The following is a 12760-nucleotide window of genomic DNA, read 5'->3' on the forward strand; positions in this document are numbered from 1 at the left end:
ACGGACCAAGGATGAATGCAGAGATGGAGCAGAATACCTCATGTCTCTTCACTGTCAAGCCAAGGACAATCACCATGGGACAAGCCAGAGCTCCCCTTCCCACCTCTTGGACCCCATGCTAGATCCAGCCCACAGGTCCCCAACTCTGTTCTCAGCTCCTCTGCAGATAGAGCAACACATATGGTATCTGAGAGTCTGAAAACCAGATGCTCTGGCCTCATAGCAGGCCTGTGAACCCCCAAACCAGCTCTGGTTGTCCCTTGCCTAGGACTGCAATTTCCCACCCCAAGTGATGCCTCTGCACTTCCCTACAGTCCATCACACACTCTGCACAACATGGGGGAAGTGCAGTCAAACTCCCAGCATCCTGCCTCCCCTGTGGCAGAATGGACGAAAGGCAAACATCCCTATAGCCCCCCACCAATTCCTACAACACCCAGAGGAAGCTTGATTCCCAGGAGCTCTGACATATCAAGATCTCAGGATCACCGGAGTTTTAACACACATAGTATCACAGAGGCAGCATGACTCCCAAGAGCTCTGACAGACCCAGAATCTCAAGATCAAAGGATCCCAGAAACACAGGATCAAAGAGGCAGGTAGAATTCCAGGAGGTCTGACACAACCAAGATCACAGGACCATAGGATCACAGGTTCACAGGAGGGACAGACTCCAGTCAAGAGACACCAAGGGTAGGTAGCACTAGAGATAACCAGATGTTGAGAGGCAAGCACAAGAACATAAGCAACAGAAACCAATCCTACTTGGCAACATCAGAACCCAGTTCTCTCACTACAGCAAGCCCAGGATCCACTTACACACCTGAAAAGCAAGATTTAGATCTAAAATCCCATCTCATGACTATGATAGAGGACTTTAAGAAAAACATAAATAACTACCTTAAAGAAATACAGGAGACCACAGGTAAACAAATAGAAGTCATTAAAGAGGAAACACATAAATCTCTTAAACACATACAGGAAAACACAATCAAATAGGTGAAGGAATTGAACAAAACCATCCAGGACCTAAAAATGGAAATAGAAACATTAAAGAAAATACAAAGAGAGACATGTAGGGGAATACCAGGACAGGGAAACGGGAAGGGGATGATTGGGGAACATAGGGAGGGAAGAGGGCTTATGGGACTTTTGGGGAGGGGAGATCCAGGAAAGGGGATATCATTTGAAATATAAAGAATGAACAGGGGCTTCCGGGCAGCCAGTGGGAAGAAGTCAGTGTGCTCTGGTGAATCCAGCGGGCCCCAGCAGTAGCCTTCAGGTGCCTGCTTTGGGATCTGAACAGCCTGAGCCACATCACTCAGTCTCCAGGAAGTGCGGGAGAGCTAGTGTGCACACAGAGGCAGTCTGGGAGCTCACAGCACAGGTCCCTCCTGTGGCAAGGAGCTTAGGTTCCAGTCCTGAGGCCTCTGGAGGGAGCACTCAGATCTCTCCGCTTCCAGATCCAGATCAGCCTGGGCGGCAACACCACATCTCCAGGTCCCGCTAGAGAATATCCTACTAAGTGAGGTAACCCAGACTCAAAAGGTGAATCATGGTATGCACTCACTAATAAGTGGATATTAACCTAGAAAACTGGAATACCCAAAACATAATCCACACATCAAATGAGGTACAAGAAGAAAGGAGGAGTGGCCCCTGGTTCTGGAAAGACTCAGTGAAATAGTATTCAGCAAAACCAGAACGGGGAAGTGGGAAGGGGTGGATGGGAGGACAGGGGAAGAGAAGGGGGCTTACGGGACTTTCGGGGAGTGGGGGGGGGGCTAGAAAAGGGGAAATCATTTGAAATGTAAATAAATTATATCGAATAAAAAAATTTAAAAAAAAATTAAAAAAAAAAAAAAAAGAGGCAAGAGGGGCTTCCGGGGAAGCCAGCTGGGAGAAGTCGGTGTGCTCCAGTGAATCCAGCGGGCCCCAGCAGGAGCCTTCAGGTGTCTGATTTGGGATCTGAACAGCCTGGGCAACAGCACCCTGTCTCCAGGCAGTGCAGGAGGTAAGCTGTGCACCAGAGGCCACCTGGGAAGGGGCAGCTTGCACTGGTGAGTCCAGCATTGACAAGACCAACTAACACCAGTGAGAACTAGATGGCAAAAGGCAAACGCAGGAACGTCACTAACAGAAATCAAGGCAATATGGCAACATCTGAACCCAATTCTCCTTTACCAGCATGTCCTGGATACCCCATCACACCAGAAAAACAAGATTTGGATTTAAAATCACTGGTCATGATGCCCACACAGGAACACATGAAGGACATACTTAAAGAAATTCAGGAAAAAAATGGATCAAAAGTTAGAAGCCCTTACAAGGGAACACAAAAATCATTGAAAGAAATTCAGGAGAATATAAAAGCCAATAAGGAGGAAACGCAAAAATCACTTAAAGAAATACAGGAGAACTTTGGTCAACAGGCTGAGGTCATGAAAGAGGAAACACAAAAATCTCTTAAAGAATTACAAGAAAGCACAAACAGGCAAGTGAAGGAGCTAAGCAAAACCATCCAGGATCTAAAATCAGAAGGAGAAACAACTAAGAAAACTCAAAGGGAGACAACTTTGAAGATAGAAAGCCTTGGGAAGAAATCAGGGGACATAGATGCAAATATCAACAACAGAATACAAGAGATAGAAGAAAGAATCTCAGATGCTGAAGATACCATAGAAACCATGGACTCAACAGTTAAAGAAAATGCACAATGCAAAAAGCTTGTAACCCAAAATATCCAGGAAATCCAGGACACAATGAGAAGACCAAACCTAAGGATTATAGGCATAGATGAGAATGAAGATTTACAACTTAAAGGAATAGTGACTGTTACTTCCTGTCATTTTGACGTTATTTTTTAAATTTGATTGGTTAACTTCTTTTGGGTTTGATGAATGGTTTCTATCTTGCTTTAAGATTACAACTTAAAGCAAATATCTTCAATAAAATTATGGAAGAAAACTTCCCTAACCTAAAGAGAGAGATGCCCATGAATATACAAGAAGCCTACAGAACTCCAAACAGACTGGACCAGAACAGAAATACTTCCCGTCACATAATAATCAAAACCCCAAATTTACTAAACAAAGAAAGAATATTAAAGGCAGTAAGAGAAAAAGGCCAAGTAACATATAAAGGAAGACCTATCAGAATCACAGCAGACTTTTCACCTGAGATTATGAAGGCTAGAAGATCCTGGGCAGATCTCATGCAGACTCTAAGAGAACACAAATGCCAGCCAAAACTACTATATCCAGCAAAACTCTCAATCACCATAGATGGAGAAACTAAGATATTCCATGACAAAACCAAGTTTACCAAATATCTATCCACAAACCCAGCCCTACAAAAGATAATAGGAGGAAAACACCAATACAAAGAGGGAAACTTCACCCTGGAAAAAGCAAGATAGAAACCATTCATCAAACCCAAAAGAAGTTAACCAATCAAATTTAAAAAATAACGTCAAAAATGACAGGAAGTAACAATCACTATTCCTTAATATCTCTTAACATCAATGGACTCAATGCCCCAATAAAAAGACATAGACTAACTGACTGGATACGTAAACAGGACCCTACATTTTGCTGCTTACAGGAAACGCACCTCAGGGTCAAAGACAAACACTGCCTTAGAGAAAAAGGCTGGAAGACAATTTTACAAGCAAATGGTCTCAGGAAACAAGCTGGAGTAGCCATTTTAATATCAGATAAAATTGACTTTCAACCCAAAGTCATCAAAAGAGACTCTGAGGGACACTTCTTGCTGGTCAAAGGAAAAATACAACAAGAAGAACTCTCAATCCTGAACGTCTATGCTCCAAATGCAAGGGCACCCTCTTTCGTAAAAGAAACTTTATTAAAGCTCAAAACACATATTGCACCTAACACAATAATTGTGGGTGACTTCAACACTGCACTTTCCTCAATAGACCAATCAGGAAAACAGAAACTAAACAGGGACACAATGAAACTAATTGAAGCTTTGGACCAATTAGATTTAACAGATATATATAGAACATTCTATCCTAAAGCAAAAGAATATACCTTTTTCTCAGCACCTCATGGTACCTTCTCCAAAATCGACAATATAATTGGTCACAAGACAGACCTCAACAAATATAAGAAGATAGAACTAATCCCATGCCTCCTATCAGATCACTATGGAGTAAAAGTGGTCTTCAATAGCAACAAAAACAACAGAAAACCCACATACACGTGGAAACTGAACAATATTCTACTCAATGATACCTTGGTCAAGGAAGAAATAAAGAAAGAAATTAAAGACTTTTTAAAACACAATGAAAATGAAGACACAACATACCCAAATCTATGGGACACAATGAAAGCAGTGCTAAGAGGAAAACTCATAGCCCTGAGTGCCTCCAAAAAGAAAATGGAGAGAGCATTCATTACCAGCTCAATGACACACCTGAAAGCCCTGGAACAAAAAGAAGCTATTTCACCCAGGAGGAGTAGAAGGCAGGAAATCATCAAACTCAGGGCCGAAATCAATCAAGTAGAAACAAAGAGAACTATACAAAGAATCAACAAAACCAGGAGCTGGTTCTTTGAGAAAATCAACAAGATAGATAAACCCTTAGCCAGACTGACCAAAGGGCACAGAGAAAGTATCCAAATTAACAAACGTAGAAATGAAAAGGGAGATATAACAACGGAAACTGAGGAAATCCAAAAAAATCATCAGATCCTACTACAAGAGCCTGTACTCAACATAACTGGAGAATCTGGAGGAAATTGACAATTTCCTTGACAGATACCAAATACCAAAATTAAATCAGGATGAAATAGATCATCTAAACAGTCCCATCACGCCTAAAGAAATAGAAGGAGTCATAGAAAATCTTCCAACCAAAAAAAGCACAGGACCAGATGGTTTCAGTGCAGAATTCTATCAGACCTTCAAAGAAGAGTTAACACCAATACTCTTCAAACTATTCCACAAAATAGAAACAGAAGGAACACTACCCAATTCCTTCTACGAAGCCACAATTACGCTGATACCAAAACCACACAAAGATCCAACAAAGAAAGAGAACTTCAGACCAATTTCCCTCATGAACATCGATGCAAAAATACTCAATAAAATTCTTGCCAACCGAATCCAAGAACACATCAAAACGATCATCCACCATGATCAAGTAGGCTTTGTCCCCGGAATGAAGGGTTGGTTCAATATATGGAAATCCATCAATGCAATCCACTACATAAATAAACTCAAAGAAAAAAACCACATGGTCATTTCATTAAAGTCTTGGAAAGAACAGGAATTCAAGGCCCATACCTAAACATAATAAAAGCAATATACAGCAAACGGTAGCCAGCATCAAACTAAATGGAGAGAAACTTGAAGCAATCCCACTAAAATAAGGGCCTAGACAGGGCTGCCCCCTTTCTCCTTATCTTTTCAATATTGTACTTGGACTGCTAGCTCGGGCAATTCGACATCATAAGGAGGTCAAAGGGATACAAATTGGAAAGGAAGAAGTCAAACTATCATTATTTGCAGATGACATGATAGTCTACCTAAGTGACCCAAAAAACTCCACTAGAGAACTCCTACAGCTGATAAACAACTTCAGCAAAGTGGCAGGTTATAAAATCAACTCAAGCAAATCCGTGGCCTTCCTATACTCAAAGGATAAGCAGGCTGAGAAAGAAATTAGGGAAATGACCCCCTTCGCAATAGCCACAAACAGTATAAAGTATCTTGGGGTGATTCTTACCAAACATGTGAAAGATCTATATGACAAGAACTTCAAGACTCTGAAGAAGGAAATGGAAGAAGACCTCAAAAAATGGGAAAACCTCCCATGCTCATAGATCGGTAGAATCAATATAGTTAAAATGGCCATTTTGCCAAAAGCAATATACAGATTCAATGCAATACCCATCAAAATCCCAACTCAATTCTTCACAGAGTTAGAAAGAGCAATTATCAAATTCATCTGGAATAACAAAAAAACCAGGATAGCTAAAACTATTCTCAGCAACAAAAGAAAGTCAGGGGGAATCAGTATCCCTGACCTCAAGCAATACTACAGAGCAATAGTGTTAAAAAACTGCATGGTATTGGTACAGTGACAGGCAGAAGGATAAATGGAACAGGATTGAAGATCCAGAAATGAACCCACACACCTATGGCCACTTGATCCTCGACAAAGAGGCTGAAAACATCCAATGAAAAAAAGATAGCCTTTTCAACAAATGGTGCTGGTTCAACTGGAGGTCAGCATGCGGAAGAATGCGAATTGATCCATCCTTGTCTCCTTGTACTAAGCTCAAATCCAAATGGATCAAGGATCTCCACATAAAGCCAGACACTCTGAAGCTAATAGAAAAGAAACTGGGGAAGACCCTTGAGGACATCGGTACAGGGAGAAAGTTTCTGAACAAAACATTAATAGCATATGCTCTAAGATCAAGAATTGACAAATGGGACCTCATAAAATTACAAAGTTTCTGTAAGGCAAAGGACATCATCAAGAGGACAAATCGGCAACCAACAAATTGGGAAAAGATCTTCACCAATCCTACATCAGATAGAGGGCTAATATCCAATATATATAAAGAACTCAAGAAGTTAGACTCCAGAAAACCGAACAACCCTATTAAAAAATGGGATACAGAGTTAAACAAAGAATTCTCACCTGAAGAACTTCGGATGGCGGAGAAGCATCTTAAAAAATGCTCAACTTCATTAGTCATTAGGGAAATGCAAATCAAAACAACCCTAAGATTTCATCTTACACCAGTCAGAATGGCTAAGATTAAAAATTCAGGAGACAGCAGGTGTTGGAGAGGGTGTGGAGAAAGAGGAACACTCCTCCACTGCTGGTGGGGTTGCAAATTGATACAACCACTCTGGAAATCAGTCTGGCGGTTCCTCCGAAAACTGGGCACCTCACTTCCAGAAGATCCTGCTATACCACTCCTGGGCATATACCCAGAAGACTCCCCACCATGTAATAAGGATACATGCTCTACTATGTTCATAGCAGCCCTATTTATAATTGCCAGATTCTGGAAAGAACCCAGGTATCCCTCAACAGAAGAGTGGATGCAAAAAATGTGGTATATCTACACAATGGAGTACTATTCAGCCATTAGAAACAATGAATTCATGAAATTCTTAGGCAAATGGATGGAGCTAGAGAATATCATACTAAGTGAGGTAACCCAGACTCAAAAGGTGAATCATGGTATGCACTCACTAATAAGTGGATATTAACCTAGAAAACTGGAATACCCAAAACATAATCCACACATCAAATGAGGTACAAGAAGAAAGGAGGAGTGGCCCCTGGTTCTGGAAAGACTCAGTGAAACAGTATTCAGCAAAACCAGAACGGGGAAGTGGGAAGGGGTGGGCGGGAGGACAGGGGAAGAGAAGGGGGCTTACGGGACTTTCGGGGAGTGGGGGGGGCTAGAAAAAGGGGAAATCATTTGATATGTAAATAAATTATATCGAATAAAAAATTAAAAAAAAAAAAGATGAAGAAGACAAATCGGCAACCAACAAATTGGGAAAAGATCTTCACCAATCCTACATCAGATAGAGGGCTAATATCCAATATATATAAAGAACTCAAGAAGTTAGACTCCAGAAAACCAAACAACCCTATTAAAAAATGGGGTACAGAGTTAAACAAAGAATTCTCACCTGAAGAACTTCGGATGGCGGAGAAGCATCTTAAAAAATGCTCAACTTCATTAGTCATTAGGGAAATGCAAATCAAAACAACCCTAAGATTTCATCTTACACCAGTCAGAATAGCTAAGATTAAAAATTTAGGAGACAGCAGGTGTTGGAGAGGGTGTGGAGAAAGAGGAACACTCCTCCACTGCTGGTGGGGTTGCAAATTGGTACAACCACTCTGGAAATCAGTCTGGTGGTTCCTCCGAAAACTGGGCACCTCACTTCCAGAAGATCCTGCCATACCACTCCTGGGCATATACCCAGAGGATTCCCCACCATGTAATAAGGATACATGCTCTACTATGTTCATAGCAGCCCTATTTATAATTGCCAGATGCTGGAAAGAACCCAGGTATCCCTCAACAGAAGAGTAGATGCAAAAAATGTGGTATATCTACACAATGGAGTACTATTCAGCCATTAGAAACAATGAATTCATGAAATTCTTAGGCAAATGGATGGAGCTAGAGAACATCATACTAAGTGAGGTAACCCAGACTCAAAAGGTGAATCATGGTATGCACTCACTAATAAGTGAATATTAACCTAGAAAACTGGAATACCCCAAACATAATCCACACATCAAATGAGGTACAAGAAGAAAGGAGGAGTGGCCCCTAGTTCTGGAAAGACTCAGTGAAGCAGTATTCGGCAAAACCAGAACGGGGAAGTGGGAAGGGGTGGGTGGGAGGACAGGGGGATAGAAGGGGGTTTACGGGACTTTCGGGGAGTGGGGGGCTAGAAAAGGGGAAATCATTTGAAATGTAAATAAAAAATATATCGAGTAAAAAAAAAGAAATATAAAGAATATATCGAATAAAAAAACACCCAATTCAAACGTCCAGTAAACATCTTCAAAAATATGGAAATAATTCTACCTGAAGGTCCAGCTATACCACTACTGAGCATATACCCAAAGATGCTCCAACATATATAATAAGGACACATCCTCCACTATGTTCATAGCAGTCTTATTTATAATAGCCAGAAGCTAGAGAAAAATGCAGATGACCCTCAAGAGAAGAATGAATACAGAAATTGTGGTGAATTTACATAATGGAGTACTACTCAGCCATTAAAAACAATGACTTAATGAAATTTGCAGGCAAATTGATGAAATTTGAAAATATCATCCTGAGTGAGGTAACCCAAAAGCTCAGAATACCCACAAACATACAACCCACAAAATATATGCAGCTTAAGAAGACCAAGGTGTACATGCTTAAATCCTACATAGAATGGGAAACAGAATAATCACAAGAGCTAGAGTGAGGAAGGGAGAGGGGAAGAGGAGGCAAAGAAGAAGGGGGATAAGAACAGGTATCAGAAGGGACAGGAGAGAAGTACAGAGGATCAGGAATATCCTGATATCCTCTGTACTTATCAGGAATAAAAATATGTAGGAGAGGGGCATGGACACTGGTGTAGTCACTAGAAAGTACCAGACTCTAGGGAAGTGGGAGGCTCCCAGAAGCCAATGGCAATGACTTTAGCTGAAATATCCAAAATGAGAGAGAGATAGCATGCTGAGACCACCTCCAGTAAATAGGGATGTGACTGCCCGCACATCTCAAATGTTTAAACCCTGAAATGTTCCTGTCCAAAGGAAAGACAGAGACAAAAATGGACCGAGATTGAGGGACAGGCCATCCAGAGACCACCTCACCTAGGGATCTATCCCATCTGCAGACACCAAACTCCCACACTATTGCTGATGCCAAGAAGTACTTGCTGACAGGAGCTTGATATAGCTTTCCCTGAGAGGTTCTACCAGCACCCGACCAATACAGATGCAGATGCTTAGACCCAACAATCAGACTGAGCCCAGAGACCCCAATGGAAGAGTTAGGAAAAGGACTGAAGGAGCTGAAGGAATTTCCAACCCCATAAGAAGAACAATATCAACTAACTGGACCACCTAGAGCTCCCAAGGACTAAACCACCAACCAAAGTTATACATGGAGGGAGCCAGGTCTGCAGATACATAAGTAACAGAGGATGGATGGCCTTATCTGACATCAGTGTGAGGGGAGGGAGCCTTAATGCCCCAGCATAATGGAGTGAGGCAGGAGTAGGTGAATGTGGAGGAGGAGAGGAGGAGGGATGGAATGGGGAGGATGGTGGAGGGGTAACTGGGAATTGGGATATCATTTGAAATGTAAATGACTTAAATGATTAATAAAAACTAGAATGATGAAGATCAAAAAACTCAAGCAACAGCAAATGCTGGCAAGAATGTAGAGAAAGAGGAACACTCCTTCATTGCTGGTGGGAGTGCAAACTTGTAAAACCACTTTGGAAATCAATTTAGTGGTTTCTCAGAGAACTGGAAATAGTTTTACCTCAAGACCCAGATACCACTCCTAGGCATATAATCAAAAGATGCTCCCCTATACCACAAGAACATGTGCTCCACTAAGTTCATAGTAGCCTTATGAGTAATAGCCAGAAACTGCAAATAACCCAGATGCCCCTCAACTGAAGAATGCATACATAAAATGTGATTCATTTACACAATGGAATACTACCTAGGTATTAACAACAAGAACCTCATGGATTTTTCAAGAAATGGAGAAAGTAGAAAATATCATCCTGGTTGACATAGCCCAAACCATAAAGTACAGGATACACATGCTATGTTCCAAAGACTCAGAGAAGCTAAACAAAAACAAAGGCCCAAATGAGAATTGTAGGCTTATATTTTTTATAACCTATTTTAATAAGGGTTCTTAACTCTTCAACCTCCCTTATAGCCCACAGACCAAAGGCTTCAGATGTGTTTCTGGTGTTCTGAGAGGTTAGAAATATTGGGATAAAACTTTATTATTGTAAATTGGCATTATGTAATTGGGAGTTTCATATACATAAATATATTTGGCTAACTATTCAAGTTTAAGAGTCATGCTTTACCGAATACTTGGAGCAGAGGCTTGGCAGGGCGGAACTATATTACTATATTACAAATATTTCCCACTACACTTTTGTTTTGTTTTTGTTTGTTTTTTGTTTTTGTTTTTTGGGATTTTTGTTTTTTTGGTTTTTTGGGTTTTTTTTTTTTTTTTTTTTTTTGGTTTTTCGAGACAGGGTTTCCCTGTGCAGTCCCGGCTGTTCTGGAACTCTGTAGACCAGGCTAGTCTCTCAGAAATCCACCTTCTTTCTACAAAGTCATGACAAGTGAAAACCAATGAAGAAAACAAAGTGAACCAATGCAAGAGTGTCATCAGAGAAGCACGGCAAAGACTAGAAATAAGAACCAATGCCAGAGTCTTGTCCACTGTCTGTTGGGTTATACTTGCACTCTTTCCAAATATCATACGTCCTCTCAAGCAGCTGCTCCAGCAAAATATCCTCTCATAAGAGAGCTTCCAGAAATACATCACATGATACAATTAAGTCTCCTATGTAACCAGAAATTTCCACTTCAGAGGATGCTTGAATCTCACATAGAAGGGGGAATAAAAAATGTCATAGAAGGCAGACAGAGGGAAGGGATTTGGTGGGAGAGGGGGTTGTGGATGAGAATTGGGGGAGATTAAGAATCAGATGGTGGGAGGGATTGAAAAGAGGGCCAGAGGGCTAGGAGAATGCTTGGAAATCAGAGGCTGATGTGGGTGAGGGGATGGGGGACATCTCTAAAAGGTGTCAAGGACCTGGGATTGGTGAAGCTCCCAGTAGACTATGCGGTGACATTAGCCAAAACTCCTAACAATAAGAATATAGAACCTGAAGTGTCCACCTCCTTCAGTCTGGAAGGACCCCCAGTAGAGAGATAAAGACACTAATCCACCCATAAGACTTTTGACCCCAAATTTATCCTATCTGCAAGAAAAATAGGAACAAAGATGGAACAGAGACTGAGAAATGGCCAACCAATGACTGGCTCACCTTGGGTCCCATCCCACGGGCAAGCACCAATCCTGGACTCTATTAATGATACTGTTACACTTGCAGATAGGAGTCTAGCATACCTGTCCTCTAAGAGGCTCCACCAAGAATTTGACTGAATCAGATACAGAGACCCACAGCCAAACATTGGACAAAGCTCAGAGAGTCTTATGCAACAATTTGGAGAAGGATTGGTGGTCCCAGAGGGGATAGGAACTCCTCAGGGAGACCAACAGAGTCAACTAACCTGGACCCTTGTGGGCTCCCAGAGACTGAGCCACCAACCAAGAAGCATGCACTGACTGGGACCTAACCACTTCCCCCCAACCCCAGCAAATATGTAGCAGATGTGCAGCTCAGTCTTCATGCAGGTTCCCCAACAACTGGAGATATGGCTGTCCCTAAAGTTTTGCTTGCCTGTGGATCCCGTTCCACTAACTGGGCTGCCTTGTCTAGCCTCAGTGAGAGAGGATGCACCTAGCCCTGCAGAGGCTTGATGTGCCATGATAGGAAGATACCTAATGGTGGGACTCCACCCTCTCAGGGGAAAATGGGAGGGGACTGGAGGAGGGTGGTTTAAAGGAGAAAATGGGGAGGAGGAGAGCATTGACAGATGTGTAAAATGAATAAATTAATTAATTAATGGAGAAAATCTAGAATTAGCTAAAATGAAGGCCTCAAAACTAACAAGTCATCTCCAATAAACATGTTTTTCACAAATTATTTACTCTTAGGCACAACTTGCATGACTGAATTTTAATGAAAGGTAAGAGACTAGACTACGACTAACTTGGTGGCGAAGCTGAGAGAGGAAAAAAGAAAGCTTGGCTCTCACACTGCATATGACATCTGAATTGGATGTGCTGATTATGCCATCGACATGTCACCATATGTCTTAATAGAAATGTGACTGTAAATTTTATATCTGTATATGTATTTATTCACATTCTAGACCATAAATTATTATTAAAGTTTATATAACATAAAAAGCATGATAATTATTGCTTTTCTTTTTTTAAGGAGTTGCATCTCTCCTTTTTTTTCTTTTTTTTTCTTTGATATATTCTTTATTTACATTTCAAATGATTTCCCCTTTTCTGGAAACCCCCTCCCTGAAAGTCCCATAATTCCTCTTCCCTCCCCCTGTTCC

The sequence above is a fragment of the Apodemus sylvaticus genome, chromosome 6, assembly GCF_947179515.1.
Source record: "Apodemus sylvaticus chromosome 6, mApoSyl1.1, whole genome shotgun sequence".
NCBI classification, from domain to species: Eukaryota; Metazoa; Chordata; class Mammalia; order Rodentia; family Muridae; genus Apodemus; species Apodemus sylvaticus.